The sequence below is a fragment of the Dendronephthya gigantea genome, unplaced genomic scaffold, assembly GCF_004324835.1.
Source record: "Dendronephthya gigantea isolate DGI-Jeju-01 unplaced genomic scaffold, DenGig_1.0 000057F, whole genome shotgun sequence".
In the NCBI taxonomy this organism is placed as follows: domain Eukaryota; kingdom Metazoa; phylum Cnidaria; class Anthozoa; order Malacalcyonacea; family Nephtheidae; genus Dendronephthya; species Dendronephthya gigantea.
Window position 1 is genome coordinate 1,146,427 of NW_021163067.1, and position 23,171 is coordinate 1,169,597.

At 34.9% G+C, this 23,171-nt stretch overlaps 1 pseudogene; it reads left to right on the forward strand.

Annotated features, from left to right (window-relative positions):
• On the forward strand, window positions 1–1,871 carry LOC114529563 (annotated as a pseudogene).
• Window positions 1,872–23,171: the final 21,300 nt, after the last annotated feature.

Genomic DNA, 23,171 nt, shown 5'->3' on the forward strand with positions numbered 1-23,171 from the left:
TATCTGTACTGGAAAAAATACCAGGCTAAAATATTGGAAAAGGCTAAACTATTGGATAAGGCTAAGGCAGTAAAAGAAGGCTTGGTGTTGGCAGGAGATGGCCGTCACGACAGCATGGGGCACTCTGCCAAATATTGTGCCTATACAATGTTTTGCAGTTCAATGGGAAAAATAATTCATTTTGACCTTATTCAGGTACAGTAAAGTAGGATAATTGGGTTGCTTTATATGAATTTGGTACAATATAATCACTGTAATCTGTGTTACCATTGTATGTAGTTATAATATAAGTAGTACTTTTCTAATATAGAGAAATCAGGCAGGAAGCAGTCCAGCCATGGAGTTCATTGGCTTAAGTCCTGTATGGATTACCTGTTGAAACAAGGATTGAACATAAAAACATTCATCTCGGACAGACATGCCTCAATTGCAAATTACATGTGAGCTACACTGAAAAGCATCACACACTATTTTGACATATGGCACTTAAAGAAAAGTAAGTTGAATACCAAAAAGTAGTCAATAAATGATGTAACATATATTATATTTTCGGCAGTTAAAGAACTGATTGCGCTGTTGTTATATCAAGATGCTGCAACCTGATTAAATTGGATTGTAATACATAAAGCCCAACAAATTATGTAAAACATTTAAATTCAATTCGGTTTCCTGTTTAATTTAGAAATTTGAAAGGCTCTTTCGAAAATTGCAAAAAAGAAAAACTGTGAAGCCTTAGAAGAATGGATTAAACCCTGTGAGAACCGTCTGCAGTGGAGTGCGACAACAACATTTGATGGTGATGGTATGGGTGATAGCGGCCAAATTTAAGTCCTTTTCACACCACATTACCAACCAACATACAGGTCACGATGATCCACTTTTCAATAAATATGCTCATGGCAATGACATTCCAGCAAGAAAGTGGCTTAAAACTGGTTTGTATTAAATACCATATTTATATTACTATCCTAAAATTGGATTGTACTCTGGCACTTATTTGCTTTATTTCTTATCCTTCAGATTCAACACTCCATGAGAAAGTCTCTGCTGCATTAACTAATGCAAGACTGGTGAAAGGAATTAAGCAGGCCTCTCCATTAGACCAGACAAGTTGCCTAGAAGGGTTTCATAGTGTTTTGAATCAGTGTTCCTCAAAGATGATAGCATACTGGTATCGAGGACAGTACTGCAGGTTAGTAGTAACTTGTTGCATGAAAAATTTTTGCACACCTCTATTGAAACTGCTCCAATTGTTTTTTAGACATATACTGGCTGTGGTTTATTTTAATTTTAACCTGCACAGAGATTAAAAACAAGAAAAAGTGACAAGAGTGAAAGGTTGAAATTCACTTACCCTAAATTTAAAAATGGTGAAGCAACAGTTAGGAATGATAAAGTTGCACCAGATTTCTGTAAGTTTACCTTACCATATTATAAAGTTTACTTAATATACTGCTGTTCTACATACAGTACAGAAGATAAAATTTTATCTTACAGCATATATCCAGGAGATTTATGGAACATTTTGCTTTTTATCTTACAGCATATATCCAGGAGATTTATGAAGCATTTTGCATTGCTTCACAAAAAGAAATTAAAGATGCGATGCTGAAGCTCAAAGACATTTGTCCAAAGCCAATGGACACAATGCTTGAAAAGCAAACAAATGCAGAGGCTCTAAAAAAATGGTGAGAAAGAAGTAAAATGGTAATCAAAGACATCCCACCCACTACTCCAAGTACATATGTTTATTGCTTCAAAATATGACTTCTCAGTTCCTTACTATTTAGATATATTACTGTTTCTAAAAGCTGGTAAATTCTTACAGTATCACAGGTTTTGGCACAGAAGAAACAGAAGGAAGCAGCTAAGAAGAAAGAAGTTGTAAAGCGCTGCAGAATGTGCAAACAGCCAATGAAAGGGCACAAAAATGTAAAGGACTGCCCTAAAAACCAATAACCATGTGAACACTTCAAATAACATGTAATGTCGAAGCAATGTAAATATAATATTGAAATAAAAAGCACAGTTAAACCCTAAAGCCCAGATCAAAACAAGATGCAAGTCATGGCACGTTTTGACTTTTGAGACATGGAAAAGAGGAAATAAGTGTTCACAACACATGAATTGAGTATATAAATTCAAATATTTGTGTGTTAGCCACTTTCCACATAACACATAATCTATTTTACCCTATGTTAGTTTCCTTCACTAACTTTCATCTCGGTTGATCCAGGCTTGATACAAATAAAAATATTCTATGTGATTATCTTTTTACAAAAGGGGAGCTGTCCATGTCTGTACAAACTTTCAATACAATTATTTTATTCTGAGTCAGATTCGTCTGCATATCCCAGTATAGTTTTCCTTTTCATTAACTGGAAACACTTTTCTTATGGCCATGTATGCACAAGATGGTAGGGGTATCTGCTTTTTGCCAATTAGTCCATGCACCAACCTTGTAAACTCTCTATAGGATACACTGCGAAGAAATCTGAAAACAGGAAAACAGCATAAAATTATGCATACAAAAACGTTAAAATGTCAATGTGAGAACCTTGTTGTGTGGCAAAAATTCACCTTTTCCACATACTATGTTATGCATACAGTATATTTTAATACACAGTATTTCAAGTAGCTACTCTGGTGGTAATTTGCATCACTGTTGCCATTATGCAGTGGATGACAGCATTGAACCTACCTATTCTCTGTTCCTTCTTGACAATATCTTGCTCTAGATTTTGTCTTGTACCTGTCAGCAGCTAACTTTAAACTCCACTTTTGTAAGCAGACCTGACTAAACCCTGGGTGCTGCGTGATGCATTTCACATCTAGAATCCCTTCGGCTTTGAGTTCTTCCAAAACTTCCTTACTTTTTTAATGCTTCCTCGCAACCTTCAAGCTCAGAACAACAAAAGCATTCATAGCTATTGCTAAGAAGGTTTATTCCGCAGTTACCACACTTGCACCTAAAAATAACCCAAAACAAGGTATGTGAACATGTGTATGATACATATACTAAAGTTTATAATAGCAAAATATTTGCTATTAATACACTAATACTAAGAATTGCTTACTACTCACTTAATTTTTGTCATGCTATTTAGTCTTCTCAAGAGCTTCTCTTCTATCTTTAACCGCTCTTGCTCTTATCGGTTGTAGTTTTCCAGCCAGGCTTTGTCTGCTAAAGGTTCTTTGGCATAAGCGCCAGCAATACAAATCCTCAGAATCGTCATGATGAATATTGCCATCGTTATTTATTCCCACATCTTTGATAATAACATACCCCAGAGTAAAATTTATATCCGAGTCATCAAACTGATAACTATCAGAAGTGGATTCACTGCTGGACATGTATGGTGGCCGATCGCTATCATTCATATTTTTGTTAATAATAGAAACAAAATAATATCTATACGTATTTTAAATGTAAACAGATTACAAATTGCATTTCAATTGATAAACGATTTGAAAATAATAATCAAAATCAAATCAAAATGAGAATCAAAATCAAAACAAGAATCAAAATTAAATCAAAATCAAAACGAGAATCAAATGATTTTACAATTGCAAATAGAAGTGAATATGAAGTGAAATTTTATTGGCCTAGCGCTATCAAAATTCATTTGAAATTTCACATGACTTTAAAAGATAAATCCCAATAAAATGCCAAAAAAATGAAATTGAAATTTTATCGGCCTAGCGCTATCACAGTATACCATAAAGCATTGCGCGCTATTCAAATCAAATTATGTGGTCGCGCATGTGTTTAAAATTTGCATGTGCTCCGTCCTGCTGTTGAACATGGCGGATTGAGCGGCTTGGAAGAATTTTAAAAAGCAAATGACAGCGAAACGAGGAAATAAAAAGAATACGTCTGGTGTTAAAATACTAGAGGAAGAGTCAATGACGGTCCAACGTTTGAGTGCGGATGTGTCGGGCGGATTCTGTGTGTGTTCCAGATACTATCTTTAAAAGTATTTAAAAGTAGTCTAATCTTCTTGTGCATCGCACAATAGCCAAGGAGTTTACCGGGGCCATGGTGTTCGCTCGATACAGCATCATGCAAATTTTCAATAGATATAATTTTATTTGTGTCTATGTATCTGATATTGAAATGTCGAAGGCGTCTATCAAGGGTTGCTATACTCCAGGCATATTGCGGGAAATCACGTTTCAAAAAGTCTAACATCTCCTTGCGTTGAATACCTTGACGTACGAAGTCTTTCATATCTTCTTCTAATTTTGTATCGTTTTGCAAAGAATCATTTCTAAAATATGAACCAGTTGCCATATTGTATACCTACGCCTGTATTCTAAAAGCTCACTCACACTCAAACTCATTGAGTGGGAGATTTTAATCTTCTCATAACGTTTCAATGTATTCTCATGTATATCTCATAATTATTTCCAGCCGAACAGGGGCTTGATTTTCAGTGATTTACCTTATACCTTTCCATCTATTCAGAAAAAACTTTCTCATTGATCAGCATTAACGAAATTTATATGTCACACTCGATGAGTATGAGTGTGAGTGAGCTTTTTGAATACAGGCGCTAATGTATAAAATGCTAATATGCCAGACTTTCCGCACAGGAAATAGCGCGCAATGCTTTATGGTATACTGTGATAGCGCTAGGCCGATAAAATTTCAATTTCATTTTTTTGGCATTTTATTGGGATTTATCTTTTAAAGTCATGTGAAATTTCAAATGAATTTTGATAGCGCTAGGCCGATAAAATTTCACTTCATATTCACTTCTATTTGCAATTGTAAAATCATTTGATTCTCGTTTTGATTTTGATTTAATTTTGATTCTTGTTTTGATTTTGATTCTCATTTTGATTTGATTTTGATTATTATTTTCAAATCGTTTATCAATTGAAATGCAATTTGTAATCTGTTTACATTTAAAATACGTATAGATATTATTTTGTTTCTATTATTAACAAAAATATGAATGATAGCGATCGGCCACCATAGACATGATTACCAAACAATATGCAAACTAAAAAGTCGCAACACGTTTGACTGTAAACAACGAAAGCTCAAATGAAGAATGAAGATCAAAGCAAAATACCGACTACCTTGTGTGACGTCAAAACAAACGCTAGACCCAGACTCCCAATTTCCACGTCCTTGAGCCATAAAAAGCTTAATTCATGACGCCATAAAAGCTAGACATTTTATCTAAATTCAATTTTCAAAAAAACTGTGTTAGAGGCACTTTAATTATTGAAGTTTAATAATAAATGATTTTTCTAACAAGGAAAACAACAGTCTAGAATTTATATGCCTGTAAACTCTCTCAAATATATACTGATCAAAACAAGTTTAATTAGTAGCCGTATATTACAAGACGGATTTCCATCTGAGACGGAGAACTCGACGCAGACGGGTAACTCGTCTTGATATAAATTCGGTAAACCATAGGTTCTTCGTCTTAATTTCTCCGTCAAACTTTTCCATTCAAACGACGGAGAAGTTGGACGAATTTCTTGTCAGAGACGGAAAACTCATCCTAAATTTATATCAGAGGAATAAATCAGACAAATTTTAGCTCAAAACATAAAAAAAAGACTGGTAACTAAGATTCGCTGTGTATATTGGGATACAAAATGTCATCCAAGAGGCAGAAGAGGGTACAAATATGAAAGAAAAATGTAAGAAAGTTAAATGGTTGCCAGAAACAAGAAAAAAACAAAGTCTGGTCAGATGAGAAGATGAATGTATTTGCTTGTGTGTTGGTTAACACCGATACACAGGAACATTCCTGGTTAAATCAGCTTGAAAATTACGCGTTAAAAAAGCATGCAAATGAGCAACTGTTCATAAATATTCAAGAGGAATTTGAAAATAGTTTCGAAGAAGATTCTGTTGAGGATAAATTTACAATTGAACAGTTGCGTACAAAACACAAATGGTTCAAAAAAGAGTGGCATCGAATTGACAATAAAACTAAAAGTGGTAGTGGGCTTGGAGGGAAGGACACAAATACACCAAGTTGGTATGATGTTTTAAATCCACATTTCTGTCAAGCAGTGGATGACATGACATCTGTTTTGACAAGAGCAAGTGATTTGAATAATTGTAGTGATGAAGACCGACAAGAAAGTTATAATGACAGTTTAGATAGCAGTTTTGAATCAAATACCCGTCACCATATCAGTACATCTGGTGAAATGTCGGACGATTCCACTAATAAGAATTAGCATTGCTTCAAGCAGTGCCAGAGCATCATCCAATGTTGATACTATGGAAGAATCTGAAGGCTCAAGCAACACCATTGCAAGAGGCAAGTAGCTGACTAAAAGAAGTCCAAATAAGACAAACATTAAATTTCATTCACGAAGAAATTCTAAACCCAAATCTCAGAGTGAGGCAATGATTCAAGTGGCTAAGAGTATCGAGAACAGCAGTGTTCAACAAGAAAAAAATAAAGAGGTCCGGCTTCAAGCACTCCTGGAAGCTGATTGAAAACGTTATGAGAGCTCATCCATCTGTTCGAACATCTCGGTTTGTGCATCGTTTGCCTCGACAAAGTGGGACTGTTATGTAAGTTTATCTTTTACGATTGTTATTTAGTTAGTTTGTAGTTTCTCTTTTAGCTTGTTAGTCTTTGTAATTGCATGATAAGATTGAGCTGTTTTAGAACATGTTTTGGTGCATGTGATACGTATTCATACATAATCTGTATAGCTTATTATTCCTTTAGTTTAAGATACAGTTTAGTAGTTTTAGCTGGTATAGTAATTAGGAATGCATGATATATATTCGTTATTTCAGTTTACGACAACTATAATCGACAACTTTAATGATTCTTGAGGTGTAAAGTTGTTACTTGATCAAGACTAATAAATTGTTGCCTGTAAAATATATCCCTGAATTTGTTTCTTCGAACTCTAAAACACGTTGTGACGTAGGCAAATCTTTGTTGTTTCGAAAAGCTTGCGCTACGGCCGTTACATACTTCATATTTTTTCATAGCATTATAAACTCCCAAATTAACAAGGTTAAAACAATAGCTTTGTTTAAACTTCATATTTCTTGGTTATTAAAATAATTTTGTTCAGTCTTTGTTTTCTGTGTGTCTTTGTGAAAACAGTAATGTGAAACATTACAAGCTAATAGGTTAACAAGAGACCCTGACAGATAGTTTTGTTAACTCATTAACTGGCAGTACTCTTTCACTGATGAGTAAAATCATCTCACATAAAAAATACTAAAGTAAGGCACACCTGGGTGCATTGCAAGCTAATGGGTTAAACTTCTGTTTCTATTCCTTAATAATTCTTTACAGAATTACATAGCCATGGGAAGAAGGCTTGAAAGTGACAGGGAAATGGCCTTAAATAGATTTAACAAATCGTTCATTAGTTTTAACCATATTAAGAGAATGCCTCTGAATGTTACTTGATGTTGATTAACAACCTTTTGCAAATGCATCAATTTCAAAGTACATAGAGACTACGTTAATACTTCTGTAGCTATCTTAAGATCGCAAGGACCATAACCACTTGGTGACTCGAATTTTCTTCAATAATTTTTTGTCCATTGTTGTCTTGGTCGGCTTTCGGATTAAATTAAGCTTTTTCACCTTTAGTTGCCATCTTGGTAGACATGGATCGTGATACTTGATGCACAAGTTGTGCAATGCGATGCAAGCCATGGATAACAGATGCAGCATTACGCTTGCGACACTCCATTTTTTTATGTTATACGCCACCGTCCTTTAACATTTCATAAGCGTGCTCAGATACAACTTGTGCGGACCTTAGTTTGGTATTGAAGTACTTCTGTTTTTGATCTTTTGTAGTATCCGGGTACGCCTTGCAAATGGGATTGCAAGGTGTACTCGGATACTACAAAAGCTTGCCACCATTGCAAATGGGATTTCCCCATACCCTGGTAGTTTAAGAACTTTATTTGGAAGCAAATTTCCATCTTCGATTTAATTGAATGAAAATTGGAGTGGACTTGAGAAGGTCGTGACGTACATGACGTCATAAAATTTTCAATAACCCTAACCCTAAGGTAAAGCCAGAGATACTATTACATAAGTATATGATCACTCCTATACTGGGTATGAGGGTACACTTTTTACACTTTGTGTACATTTATAAATGTATAAATATATCATCATTCATCGCCATTTTTATTTTATAATTTTTATGAACCAGCTCTAGAAAGACTTCATGTAAGACTTCTGTTATTATACTTCTGTTATTATACTAATTATTGTAAAATTTATGACGTCATGTACGTTAGTTCGATATGATCTAACGCCGACCACTTGAGAAGGGTAGAATCATGCATTGATCCAGGTGCACCCACTCCGGCCCAAAGGAACCTTTTGTTTGCCCCAACCAGTCCCATGCTTGTGATTGAATACCTTTTTTTGAAGCAATAGAGGTTCTTCAAATTACTAGCGATGTATATGTGAAAGCCATCCCAGGCCCCAACACATGGAAATCCATAATCTTTAAGGAAGGCTTTTAATTCAGATTCCCATTCCTGTTCTGTTGAAGGTAAACGTACGTTTTCATCATAGAAAACAAAGATTATTAGGCAAATTACCTCATTGAAAATCTAGCAAGCGGTACAAGGTGCAATTCCAAAAAGATGGCCGACTGTAATGAAAGCACACCCATGCGCCAATCTATAAAGAGTTAGTCCTAGCTGACGTTCTGGTGAAACAAGTACCTTAAATTTAGTTGTTTTCTTTACAAGTAGTTCTCTCATGGCCGTCAGACGAGTTTTCTGTCTCAGACAAAAATCCGTCTTCTAATATAAATTCGGCTAATGTCTGCCTTACAGCTAGCTCATTTAGATTCCCTTCTGGTTCCCAAGTATTATATAATGAACTATAGCTCTTCCATTTACCAAGATATTTAGCTTGAAGTTGAAAATTTGTGTAGTGATTATAATAGTAAATACTCTGTATACTATACAAATATATCATTACAATATTATATTCCAATTTCTAAACTGATAATTAAATGTTAAAGCAACTAACTTTATGTTTACGGATTCTTCTTGACACTACCCTCTTAACTTTGAAATATCTTCCTCGTTTTGTCTTGCCCTCAGTATAAAAATCAGCTGTGCTCAACTCATTCAACTCCTTGTAGAAACAAACCGCCATGTTTATTTATGCCAATCCAAAAATTTACGCAATTTTGAGCCTGCACATTAAACCGCATACTGTATTGGATTTCTAGTCATGACGTCCGTTTCCCTTGAAGACCAATGCAAAAAGACCAAGCACATGCACCCTCGTAACAGTTGCCGTTGGGGTGTAGCGCATGAGTATAATTTGATGATGTCATATGCTGGTGATCAATCGGTGTGATAAAATCCTATTAAAAAACACCCACTTTGACTGCATTATGTCTTCAGTGTTTTTTTCTGTGTTGAGTTAGAATTGCTATTGTGTATCAATATCAAATTTGTAAATAATTTCACTGTATGTATTTAGTTTATTAAGAGTAAAAAACTGTTTATTATTATAACAAGATATTGGTATACATTTTAAGTATTATATAGTGAATGGAACTCTTGGTACAAAAGTGTAATGTTATTGTGATCAATGAAAATCATTCATTACTTGAAAGTTGTCAATGACATTGTGAGTATTACACTGTAATAATATTGCAGAGACAATGTCCTTTCAGTATCTTCTGTCTTTATAAGATATAAGTCTGCATTTGCCATGTCCTTGCATGTAAACATTTCAGTGGTATCTGAACAATAACAATGTTTGGATCTTTGTCCTCATGTATAGATGTTTCATATAGCTTTGATAGAGCAGTTACTGCAGATTCTGTGCTATCAGTGCCCATGTATACTCTCCAGTAAATTTTTCGAAACAATTGGTTGTACAAAACATTGTAAAGAACATTACACTGAGGGATCCACATGACATGACACTTCATAAATCAAACTGCATCCAATTGTAAGTACCATTTTGTTGAACTATATAATTCTGTGTAACCCAGCTCATAACACCAGTGGATGCTGTTTTAGCAAATCCAGATAAATGACGAGCATTAATATGAGCAACTTGATGCTCAAGTTTTGTTACCTGCTCATGGTTGTAATTACCAACTTGTTCATTACTTTCCAGTCTGCAATTGTTGACTCACCTTTGCGTAGTTGTAACAACAAGTGTCTAAATTGTGTCTGCTCAGATGTAATACCTTGTACTCGTTGATTTACAGTAAGTTTAACAACTTTGTCAAACATATGATATGCTTGATAGCCCTGTTCACAAACAGCATTTGTTGGTTTAGCATGGTAAAGAGGCTTCTCCCCTACTGGTGGTAACTGTCCTGAATCACCAGTTAATATCAGTGATTTTTCTCCAAATACTTATCATTACAACCAGTCACTTTTGCAACGCTTGTCAGTCCAACCAAAAGTAACTTGGCCTAGCATGGAGCGTTCATCAATGATGATGTAGTGATTGTAATTGAGACTGTCTTGTAATCTACACAGACTTTGTCCTGTTAGGTCTTTATTACCTCTTATTCCAACAGGTAATTTTAGGAGGGAATGCACTGTTACACCTCTAATGTTACATGCTGCTTTACCTGTTTTAGCAATGACTGCACATTTATTCTGTAAAAGGTCCTAAGAGCAGTGATAAGGTAATTCTAACCAGTACCTGCAACACCATTTATAATTAGACACAATGGGTCCTTTTTTGATAATGCATCATGAAAATGAGACTTCACTATATCATAAGCAAGTTTTTGCATTTCAAAACTGTCTACACAAACAATGTCATATTGTTCATTAACAGTATATTCCTCTTTGTTTGTTTTAATCCATGTTGGTATTTCAAGGATTTGTTGTTCTGAATTATTGGCTCTGTCAAAATGCCAGCCATGTTTTGATTCTGATGTTTGGTCATAGTTTTCAAATGGAGTGTGAAGGTCTGATAATATCATCCACTCCTCTCTAGTTCTCTGCTGTTCGATTGTCCATATGGTGTTCACAAGAAATCTTGCCATGAATTGATTAAGATCTCATCTGATTCTTCTTGACCACCCCAAGCATCACTTTGGGTTGTTCCCCATGGTTTACACCTTAAAAGTTGATAGTTACAATAAAGACCAAAATTTGGACCTTTAGGATTAGGAGAATATGTTAGGAATATTCTTGGAATAACATTCTCTGGCAATTCTGTCTGCTTATTGTTAACAACCTTATATGTTGTTGCAAATTCCACAAAGTTCATATTCATTATATCTTGTGAACTTTCATATTGTTGGCGATTAGCATACACATAAAAAAGGGAGTAATCAGTGCATGATTCACCTTCGTCTGCTGTATTATGCACTCTATGTGATCCATTTAGACCCACTGGCACCACTTTAAATGATGAGCTATTTGGTTTCAAAGACAACAAATGATGTATTGTCTTAGGTGATGTATTGATGTATCGTATAGGCCTTCTGCCACTGTTAATTAGTTACCCAGAAACGCTGAGAAACGCTGATCGGTAATTTTTGTGACGGTTCCGGCGGAGAAGGCCTAGTACATTTTGTAAACTCAGTTTTAGTCTCACGCACGCTTTTCTTTTAAGATGACTAAATATGCTGGAAACGAGTCGATTAGCATGCCCACACATCCAGTGCAAAAATGCGAAACAGATTTATAAAAATCTTAAATGGCACTTTGTTTCTGAACATGGTGAAAAGGAAGACCTTGATTTGGATGCCGCTAGAAGTTGGACTTTACATTTGCAAGAAGAAATTATGATTGAAAAGATCCATCTTGCCAGGAAACAAAGTAAGTCAAGACATTTTATTAAATATATCACAGCTTAGTAGGGTCATAGACAAGGAATTAAAGTAATTTCTTTGATTGTCTATGGTAAAATTAACTATATTGGTCTGATTTCTAAATTTTTTAATCACCAACATTTTATTTCATTAAAAATCATTGGTTGTTTCAAAATTGGCCTTAATTTTTTAACTAGTACTGTATTTAACTACTGTATTGTGTATACATATTTTACTTTGTGTTTCAATTGTATATAAAGTTAAATATTCTGGGATTTGAAGTGTCTGCCCAGCTTTATAGTGTAGGGAATCATTTCATATTAATTTCATTTTATATATATATATATATATATATATATATATATATATATATTAATATATATATATATATATATATGGTATTAATTTCATTTCTTCATGGTGCATATGATCTGGTGAAACAGGCCTGGTTTGCTGATGATTCGACCGCAGCTGGCAAACTATGTGCTTTATTGGCTTTCTTTGAAATGTTAAAGTGCATATGACATGAATACCATTTTTTCACCAAAAATTCACAAAAATCAGGCGATTCGAATGATATGTATCATTCGATGGTCGGATAAATACTTCTAAAAGATATGCCGATATGCTCAAAGTACCTGGTGGAAAGCGTTGGCATTTAAAGGATGGTGCTATCACTTTAAAGGCTGGACAGCCATTAAAGATAAAGCATAAACCACCTACAACGAGGACTGGTACAAGTACAAGAAAGAAATTTAAACTTCATTCTGCAACTGTTAATTCCAGTACTACATCTAAAACTCATGGTTTTAGGTATCAACTTAAGTCTTTAGCGAGTTCATCGTTGGCTATTGTAAATTTGGTATATATATATATAAGGCAATGGCTGCAATAATCCAAGAGACTACACACCAGTTGAAAGACGCGCAACAAGAACTGCCCAATACAAAGCTGAAATTACAGGAGAAGATATTTGGGATTGCTGTTACTAGTAAGAGCAATGAGCTCTGTCAGCATCGTAAAATTGTTGCTAGGTGTGGCATTCTTAATCCTATGTTTTGAGACAAGGATGATGAGATAATGGCTGATAAAGATTTTACTATTGAGGATCTTTTGGATCATATGGGTGTTAAATTAAACATTCCCATATTTCTGGAGGACAAGGTCCAATTTTCTGCGGAACAAGTCATCATAGACATTTTTTTGAGTCATTACTTACAAACCTCTTTGCATGTTTTTCCACCCCCCTTTTCCAGTGAAAGACATCATAAACTCTGGAAGCTGTCACTCTACATTTACGTTGCTCAAACCATAAAGCATTCTGAGATTGGGACTGTGTTGCCTGTTCTAGAACAACTGCCTGTTCATTTGTAATTTTGATTTTATTCAGCGCTGCAATTTGAGTAGAATCCAAAGTTGATGTATCATTGTGGTAATACTGAGAAATGTTTTGGTGTGGAAACTTAGGGTAAGAGATATCAGTAGCTGAATTGAAACAAGGTTTTTTGTCAATATTTTTATATAATTTAAAGTTATTGCAAAGTTTACTACACTGATAAGCGAGAGGAGGAAAGATGGGCACCCTTCCAAATTTTGTCTCACACCACGTGTCTGGGGAAACTTAGTTTTGCAATCCATTAACAATTGGAATATTTTTATTTTCTTCTGAGATCTCTTTTAAAATCTCTTTAAACTCAACAATAGCGTTGATATCAAAGTGTTGTTGTTCAGATCTTGCTTCATAAAGATTACACTTCACCCCACCTTGTGCCTTTTTTTTCTAATTTAGGTGTTTTAATTATTGTTTCCATTACAGTCTCCTTCATAACATCCATCATTCGGACTTTTGCAACTGTCCAATCACAGGGTCTCAATGTCCAAGGAAGCTCAGATGGAATTACATCCAATTTGTCACAAATTCAGCTGTCAGTTTCAGTAGGGCATAAACATGGTTGCAAAATCCACCTTGTCCAGCTTTGCATGTACAGCAGGCATACTTAACATGGGCATTTGACAGTGAGAAGGAGCAGCTTAATTGATGGTACTAGTTCTAAGTGTATGAAGCACTGCAAACAGCTTTGATGTAGAAAAAGTTACTGTCATGAGAACATAAAATACTATCCAAAAATTTTTCAAGTAGGAGGTTGTCAGCCCTTTTTTTAGTTTTGCCGGTTTTTCCCGAGCATTTGGAGTAATCTTTTGTTTCATGGATGGTCAATACAGGAAGCCCCAAAAGAGATTTTGACCATTTCAACATATTTGTACTTTTCCAGTAATGACAAATGTAAGTGAAAAAAAGATACTTTAGGTTGGCGAGAACATGGCTTTCAGTGCGGTCACGGACAGAGTCGCTCTTCAACTATTTGTATTCTTATGGCTTAAGAAACCTAGTTTTGAATCCTCAAGCTCAGTTTGTTACTTGTTTCATGGCGAGGAAGCTGTGGTTGCTGATATTCCTAGGAAAATCGAAAAGTTTCCTGATGTGGGTCATGTACCGCCCCCCCGCCGAAAAAGCTTTTCTTTGCATGCAAATTTTGAAAATCTGTTTGCAACTCACTAGCCTCGGCTTCAAGTTGTTCAAAAGAAGTTATTATCATGGGAGACTTGAATGGCAATTACCTGAAAAGAAATGATCACCCTGAGATTAAGAGGATTTTATCGCTTTATGGGTTTTACACAAACAATAAAGGAATCCATGCGAACCACTTTGAATACTGCAACACTAATTGACATCATTAGTACCAACAACCCGTCAGTTATTGCTGCTACTAAAGTTATTCTAATTTCCTTTGATCACTAATCATGATCTGATAGGCTGTGTGAAGAAACTCCATCACTCAAAATATGCAGCGCAAGTGATAAACTGTTGTAACATCAAAAGTTACAACAAGGAAATGATGTGTAACCAATTACTTATGCATGACTGGACACCTGTTTATGAATCTTCTGATGTTAATTATTCTTGGTCTTACATGAAAAACATTATCTTATCCTGTTATGATGAATTGGCACCTATCATACAGAAGCGCATCCGAGGAAAACCTTGCCTGTGGTTAACAGACAAAACCAAAAAGGCAATGAATGCTTGTGATATGTTATTATGTAGATCCAGGAAAACAAAGAAGGCATCTGACATACTTGCATATAAGAAAAAACGAGATGAAGTAAATTCCCTAGTAAATAAATCAAAGTTGGCGTGGTTTTTATCAATCTTACAAAAGCCTTTGACACTCTTAGTCATGCAACCCTGTTGAACAAACTAGAGAGCTACGCAATATTAAGTTTTGAACTAGAATGGTTTCGAGATTATATTTTCAACAGGTCACAACAAGTTTAGCATAACGATTGTCTTGTGATATGTTATTATGTAGATCCAGGAAAACAAAGAAGGCATCTGACATACTTGCATATAAGAAAAAACGAGATGAAGTAAATTCCCTAGTAAAAAAATCAAAGTTGGCGTGGTTTTTATCAATCTTACAAAAGCCTTTGACACTCTTAGTCATGCAACCCTGTTGAACAAACTAGAGAGCTACGCAATATTAAGTTTTGAACTAGAATGGTTTCGAGATTATATTTTCAACAGGTCACAACAAGTTTAGCATAACGATTGTCTGTCAGAAGTTGGAAAAGTCACATTTGGTGTCCCGCAAGGGTATATCCTTGGTTCACTCCTGTTTATCAACTTCTTTAAAGATTTTCCATCCTGTTTGAAACACTCAAAAGCTATTATTTACGCAGTTGATACAGTGATTTATGTTGCTGAGATGGACACCTTCATTATTGAAACCCAACTGTCAGCTGATATGGAACTCATTTCTAAATGGTGAACCAAAAACGAATTAATTCTGAATTTAAATCCCGGTAAGACCGAATCAATGCTATTTGGTGCCTCGCGCTAAAGGAGAGAAAGCTGTGGCAAAACCTTTAAAGTGCTACTGCAACGAAATTTTCGACCCCATTTTTATCGGCTCAATTTAAAGTGCTCGCTTTCCTGATTTCATTTCTGAAAACAGAATCAAAATTGGCTTTCTCAAAAGATTTTTATAGCTCTCCAAGGTCGCGATTTTTGCCACTTCCTGTGCGAACTTTTGCTCCGCCATATTGTGGTTTGTGACGTAGAAAAGAGTACCGATTCTTAGCATGGCGTAAAAATACTAGTGTTAAGTAGCCTCGTCGACGAAGAAGCTCTGTTTCTTACAGTCCCTACTAAGCCAGTATTCATCAAAATTATTAAATATCTATATACATATGTTCCTAACGAAAAGATGGATCGCCAAAGTCGAAAAAAATGTTGAATTTTGTTCCGACTTTCTGCTTCATGGTTCGCGGTTCTTTGCGCGGCTAAGTCAATTTCAATGATTCGTATATGACTCTTGTTTAGCAAGATCCCTTAAATAAAAGAGTATTTAAAGAAGATTCTGTGCACACATTTGATGTCTGAAGAATCGTAGCACAAGATGAAAGCTAACAGATATATAGGCAAAGGCTTATTTTATCATCAATGCGAAGATAAATAAATACTTCGCGCGCACATGCATTTAATAATGATGAATTATAGTGATGTTGGCCTAATGGCCTTGGTGTCTTAATGTGCTCGCCAGTGTCGTTTCTTGAGACATTGAAGTTCAATTTAAATCAGCAAGGATGGTGTTTCTTGAATATTTATGTAGATAAACGGACCTGTGTTAGTGTGTGTTTTATATATTTCGATACGCGCTATTGCAAAACAGTGGCATTTACAATAGTGCAGTATCATATTACTGTTTATGATTTGCGGGAATATATCGCATTGCATACACCAATATTATCAGTAACAAGGACATCATATCATTGCCTTCGGCTCTTCGTCTTCGTTTATTGAAAGACTAAGCAGTTTTTTTAAGTTTTTCAAGATCGTCTTATGCAGGACTTTGTGGCATAAAGGACTTTGCGCACAACATATACATGCTTATATATGGCATATATTACTACATTATATCCCTGTCAGACGGGCTAAGACTAATTTGAATTTTCTAACAAATCGGCGTATATTTTCAGACCCTTTACCAGGCATTCCTTGAATATACGTTAGTTAACAGACTTAACTTCCATTTCAAAATAAAATGATTTGGTTCTCCGCGTCAAGCTCGAAAATTCGAAGCGGACAACACACAAGCTATATATATTACGATAAGCTTCGAAACATCGGTACTCGTTATGACGTCACATCAGCAAACATGGCAGCTATAAAAGTTCGCATTTGATACCGAGGTTTGAGGGCAAAATTAGTCAACTTCTACTTAACACACAAAAGTCATATATACATCAAATTGTTTCTAAAAGACTGAATATTTGTTTAGGCTAATAAAAATGGGGTCGAAAATTTCGTTGCAGTAGGACTTTAAAAGAAAAACCAACCTATGGTATGAATTTCATCTTCCGGTTAAAAGGCCATATATTACAGCACACTTTTAAGCAGGGAAAAAATTCATAGATATTTATTATATACCATATTGATAAGTTCACAAACTTTAAATCTAATTCTATATAGTATGTACATTTGATATTAAGTCAAGTTATAAAACTCCGAAGGCAGTACCCTACATTGAAGAAGGCCAAAGAACATGCAAGCAATGTACTACCTCCAGAGCCACAATCACTTGTTCAACAGTACTTGGCAGGAAAGGAGAGACCCTAAAAAGAACAAGTCGTAGCTAGCAAGAAGTCACAATTCAGTAAGCCAGCTTTACCTATAAGTGTAAAAAGAAAAGCTGGTGTCAACCCTTATGCATGTAAAGGTAAATGCGCAACACGAAAATGTGACTGCAGGGCAGTGGGAACAATATGTGATAAGGAATGCAAGTGCCAAGAGGCCAAATGTATCAATCATGAATGAGGTATTCCTTTCATGCACAAATATATATATGCTCTCAATTGTACATACTTCAAGAATTAGAACCATAAAGTAAAATATTACCGTTTTGATTTTTTTGCGTATTTAAAGCGAGTGTATAGGCCGTCAGGCGACTCGAAGCGTTCTTGTATCTTTGCATATACACAAGCTGGAAAGGGTCTTCGCTTTTTCTTCCCCAAGATCTGGAAACTCCACCGAGAACACCTCTGATACGCTACTAGTCGATAGAGTTTGTGTACTCTTTCTAGATCCTCATCATCAAGAGGCCAGTTTTCCTCAAGGTAACGGCACACATCGACTTTTAGCACTCCTTCTGAAAGCATGTTTTCATTTAATTCTCGATGTGTTGTAACACACTGCTTGTCTTGTGTTTCTGTTTGATAAACGAATAATGTACAGAAATACATTTTTATTTTTGAACGTTTATATTACTTTTAGTTTATATTAGAGGGTTGGTTAATTCAAGTGCTAAAACAGAAAGATGGTGTTTAGAGAAAGATCATATGTGAGAAGTATGGACATTACAAAAAAGGGTACACACCTGATATTATCACATACTGTATTCTGGCTGTCCACAATCAATCACTGTGTTATTGTTACATCTCGTTCCGTACACACTTACACACCTCCGCATTCACACCCCCAATATTGTTTATTCTAATGCTATACTGCCGATTCTAACTGTGCAAATATGCAATAATACTAAAACCAGATTGGCTATTTGGAATTAGATTGTGGCGTGCATAAAATATGCAAGTGCATGTTGGTAACTCGAAGCATGTTCATTTCAGCTATAAATTTTCCCTGCTCTGTTTGAATTTTACACATGCAGTCAAGTAGAAAAAGTTAATTCAAGTGATCGCAGTTCAAAGGAAGAATGCAATATATTTGTCGTAAAAATGGTAGATCAAACTCTGGAATTCAATTTAAATTTCATTAAATTGATTATTTGAAATTGTTCGAAGTCCTATACTTTATGTTGTATCAACATTGTTTTCTGTGTCTGCAATCTCCAATCAAAAATCAAATTTATTTTGCGTGCTTTTATCCATATAGCTGTATATACAGGTTTTTGCAGCTAGGAAGGCAATAAATACAACACTAAAAAGGTTTTTAGAGTAGCACTTTATTAATAATTTTTGCCTTAATTTATTAAATATTTAATTGTATATCTTCTATATAATTTCTTTAAAGCTTCTGTATCATTTTTTTTAAAGCAGGAAGATGGTCGATAACAGGAAGGAAAATGATATTGATATTGGTACATGAATGATTGTTGTATTTGAACTTCGAGTTTAACTCAAAATCTTTTTCCTGAACTATGAGATTTCGTAGATAAATTGTCCTTTCACAATATGGTGTATTTTGTGCTGGCATTTAAATAAATTATCGAGACCGACATTAATTATCTAGCTCCCACTGTATGTTGCGTTTTCGTAGTAGGACAAGCAGATGAAGAAGAAATTGACAAGCAAATGCAGGGCATGGAAGGTACTTTTTTACATACTTTCATGACAATTTTCATAATATGATTTAATGATAATCTCCGGACCCCAAAGGCGAACTATCAGGAGAGTCTAAAAGTAAAAGCGGTAAAACACCACATTGCAATGAAGTAACATTTATCTTTCTATTTTCTAGTTGAGAAGAGGAAAAACAATGATTGAAAGTATTTGGGTTTTCTATACTTTGATATCTTTTCTTTTTTTACTTTGTTACTTACAAAGGCAGAGTGGAGAAACCTACCGAGATTGAAAATAAACAAGAAGTAATGAACATGTAATAAAAGTAAAAATTGTCTTTCTATTTTCTAGCTAAGAGCAGGCAAAAAGCAACGTTCCAAGGTATTATTTTCTATATATTTTGACATTTTACATTTTAATAGAACAATACTTTTTATATATGGGTGTCTTATGCCCGTTTTGAAATTTTCATTTGGCCTAATGTTAATGGGTTAAAGTCTTTCTTTAAGTTCATTTGCATTCGATTGGTCACATGAAAAGTTTGACGACTGAAACGGTTCTTAAGATGCATAAAACTGGCTAAGGTTGCGGTCACACTTGTTCTAAAATTGTGCTTGCTAGAAATTAATCCACTTGAATCAGTCAACGCGTCAGCCTCTAAGCACGCAAAATAGCAAGCTAAATGCTAATCCGCAAGCAGAAGCTAGTGACCGCAACCTAAAAAAACAATAGTGATACTATCCTATTTACGAGCCTATTTAACAACCTTTTCCTTTAGGCAAGTGTCATAATTGTGGACATAGAGGTCACAAGGCTTGGCAATGCAAGAAAGGTATGTTTTTATTTTTTTTATATTTTAGTATATACAACGATTATATTGAACAAGTGTCTTTTCTCCTTTATAAAAGGCAGAAGTACAGAATTCAGAGGTTTTGAAATTTGAAACTTTGCTTACCATGACTATGTTGTTTTTATTGTGGATATTTCCACAGTTCTAACCTAGCTAATGAATTTTCATTTCCAGGAAAATGTCATAATTGTGGCCTAACTGGCCATAAAGCAAGGGAATGTAAACAACATACATTTTCCTCTTTAGTTTATCTTGAATAAATATCCATTCACCTGAATGAAGCAATAACAAAATATTTGTACTTAGACTCTACAAAACAAAAAATATATTTATTGTTTATTTATTGCAGCCTATAAATGAGTTCAAACCAGTAAGTCTAAAATTCCATGATTTACTTATTATTAACAAGTTATATGGTGTCCTATTAGTTGGTAAATGCATCTTTGACAGCAATAAATGGTTCTTAAACAGCATGATGTATAAGTATTTTCAAGTACATTGATATTAAGGTCAGTTCTTACCTGGCACAACTGGACCAAGCTTTCTTCATCTATGTTAATATTAGTTACAAGTTAATATTATCTATGTTTGTTATGGGCTGTTGATCACAACCCCTAATGAATAAATCTCCTTCCTTTGTAGAGAGGAAATGTTTTAAATGTGGTAGACTGGGCCATATTGCACATCAGTGCAAAAAGCAAAAGGGAAGCCAGTCCTTAAGTACATTTTAAAGAATTGTACAAATTGTACAATGAACATAACTGGAGCCACTTTGCCCAACAAAGATTAATCTAGGTACCATCCGGCTATTCATAATTGTTCTTTATTGAGTTAAATGTTCTTTGTGAAATTCTTTAATTGTTCTGGGGCCAGTTGTTAAGCTAACTAAGTGCTAACCTGGGTTAAACTTTAATCCCTTGTTTTGTTTCAAGCGCTTCTGAACTACTGTTCGTCTCAGAAGATTTACAAAATATGGCTTCAGTTAGACCAGAAATATTTATGAAAAAAAAACTTTGTAAACAAAAAATTGAAATTGATGTAAAGATTTGCTTTAATTAACCCTTGGTTAAGCTAACCAGCTTTTGGACAAGCAGCCCCTGAATAATTACATATAAAATTAACATTTCACATGCCCATGTTAACCTTTGTTGGGCAAATTCGCATTTATTAGTTGTTTACTATTAAATAATATATTTCAATTCAACATTCATAACAATGTAATTTTAAATTAATTTAATCAGTGTTCAATAAAATATTGAAATTGTTCACTTTGTTACTCCTTACCTTTTAAACATGACGATGTCATTAAACATCACAGTTAAAGAGCATTTCTTATTATTGTTGCTCAGAGTACAAAAGCAGTTTGGTAATTATAGAAACCACATGTTTATAACCAGGGAAAACAAAATAAGACTTTTAGATTTTTTGCCTTTGTATTTCAAATTTATGAAACAAATGACATTTATAAGAAAAAGTTATAGCTAATACGACTTAGCAAGCAAATTAAAACCAAATGGTAGTCGAAAAGCCAACAACGTTTTAGACGAAAATCACAAAATATTAAATAAAAAAAAGTGCGTAGGTAATCTAAACAAGTATCTATTTGAATTCAATATGGTTATACAGCGTATCCCAAGAAAGATTTTCATAAAAATGTTATGTTACCTGCATTGGTCCAGCAATTCTGGTGCGGTCTGATTTAAAAATATATTCTCCTCAGTGGTTGGGTTTAAATATTTTGTTCAGATTTTACAGCGGACAAAACAGTTTTTTAGAAAAAAAAAGATCTACGAGAGGACAAAATCCAGGGGAGAGAATGCTGCTGTAGCTGGCTCGTAATTGAGCCTGGTCAGTGGTAAATACCATGGTCAAAAGGAACCAAGTGGCGTCAAGGCAAAATCTGCCATGTTGGTGCCTTCAAAAAGATGGCTGCAAAGTTACCAAAAAATGACGAACAAGTCCTCCATGAATTTTAATATAGCTCAGTGGTTCATAGTCTGTAAAAGTAGGTACCACAGATGTACAAGCTTGAAGGTTTATTTTTTATTCCAACCCTTAGATTATATTACCTTTATTGCTACCCTGTTGCTAGGGACAATGTGAATTAACCAATCAAAAACTATTTTAATTGAAAGCCGTATATGCAGTGCTTATAACATTATACGCAGTTGTGTGTAAACCGCTAAGGAGGTTTAAGGTGGGCTAAGGATATCTAAGGTGGGCTAAGGAGGTCTCAGGAGGTATTAGGTGGGCCAAGGAGGTCTAAGGTGGGCTAAGGGGGTCTACAGTGGTCTAAGGAGGTATAAGGAGGTCTAAGGAGGTGTAAGAGGTCTAAGATGGGCGAAGGAGGACTGAGGACTAAGGTATGTGATACACTATAGTATGTGATACACTATAATAGGGGTCACATAAAGTAAGCACCGGCATTCTACCTAGCCAACACAATGCAAAAATTGCGTAGCAATTTAGTGGTAATAAGCTGGGACACCTATTGAGGATGAGGTGATCTTTTTGCTGAAGTAATAAAGACAATGAGTTTTGATTTTTCAATATTATGAAAAATACCACACCTAAATCGAAGCAGATTGCATTTGCTGTACTCTTTCTCTAGCTAGGTAGGTGAACCCTAATAGAAAGTATTTCAACACACTCACAAGCTTATGCAGCTGACAAAACTACATGGATGGGGAATTTCTCACTGGTAGACGAACATTTTCGGTGAAGCCCTACTGTGGCTAAAAATTTTCCAATATTGGTTGTATTATTGTGATATTCAAGGAAGATAGTGTCCTTGTCACACATTGAACTCAAGCAAGATAGTAAAGGTACATAATTCATTGATAGAAAAGGCTGCAAAGGATGTATTTTCCACAACCAGCTTATGGCAACAGGCATAAGGCTTCAGAAAAGCTGACGCTTTTCGTGTTCTTGATGCTTAAAATCTCAAAACTTAACGTCTTCCATTTCATTATAACTACCTATAGCCAATGTTGGAAAACACCAGTTATTTTTCCTTCAAATCGCAGCGCTGTATTTTCACTGTGATATAAGTTGCACTGTCGAAGATGCTGCCTCCAAACTGTAAACTGTAGTCCTTGACAAATTACTCACAGGTAGGTTTGAAATATATTTATTGAATCACATAAACTTCTCAAGTCAGTAGCGCATGGCT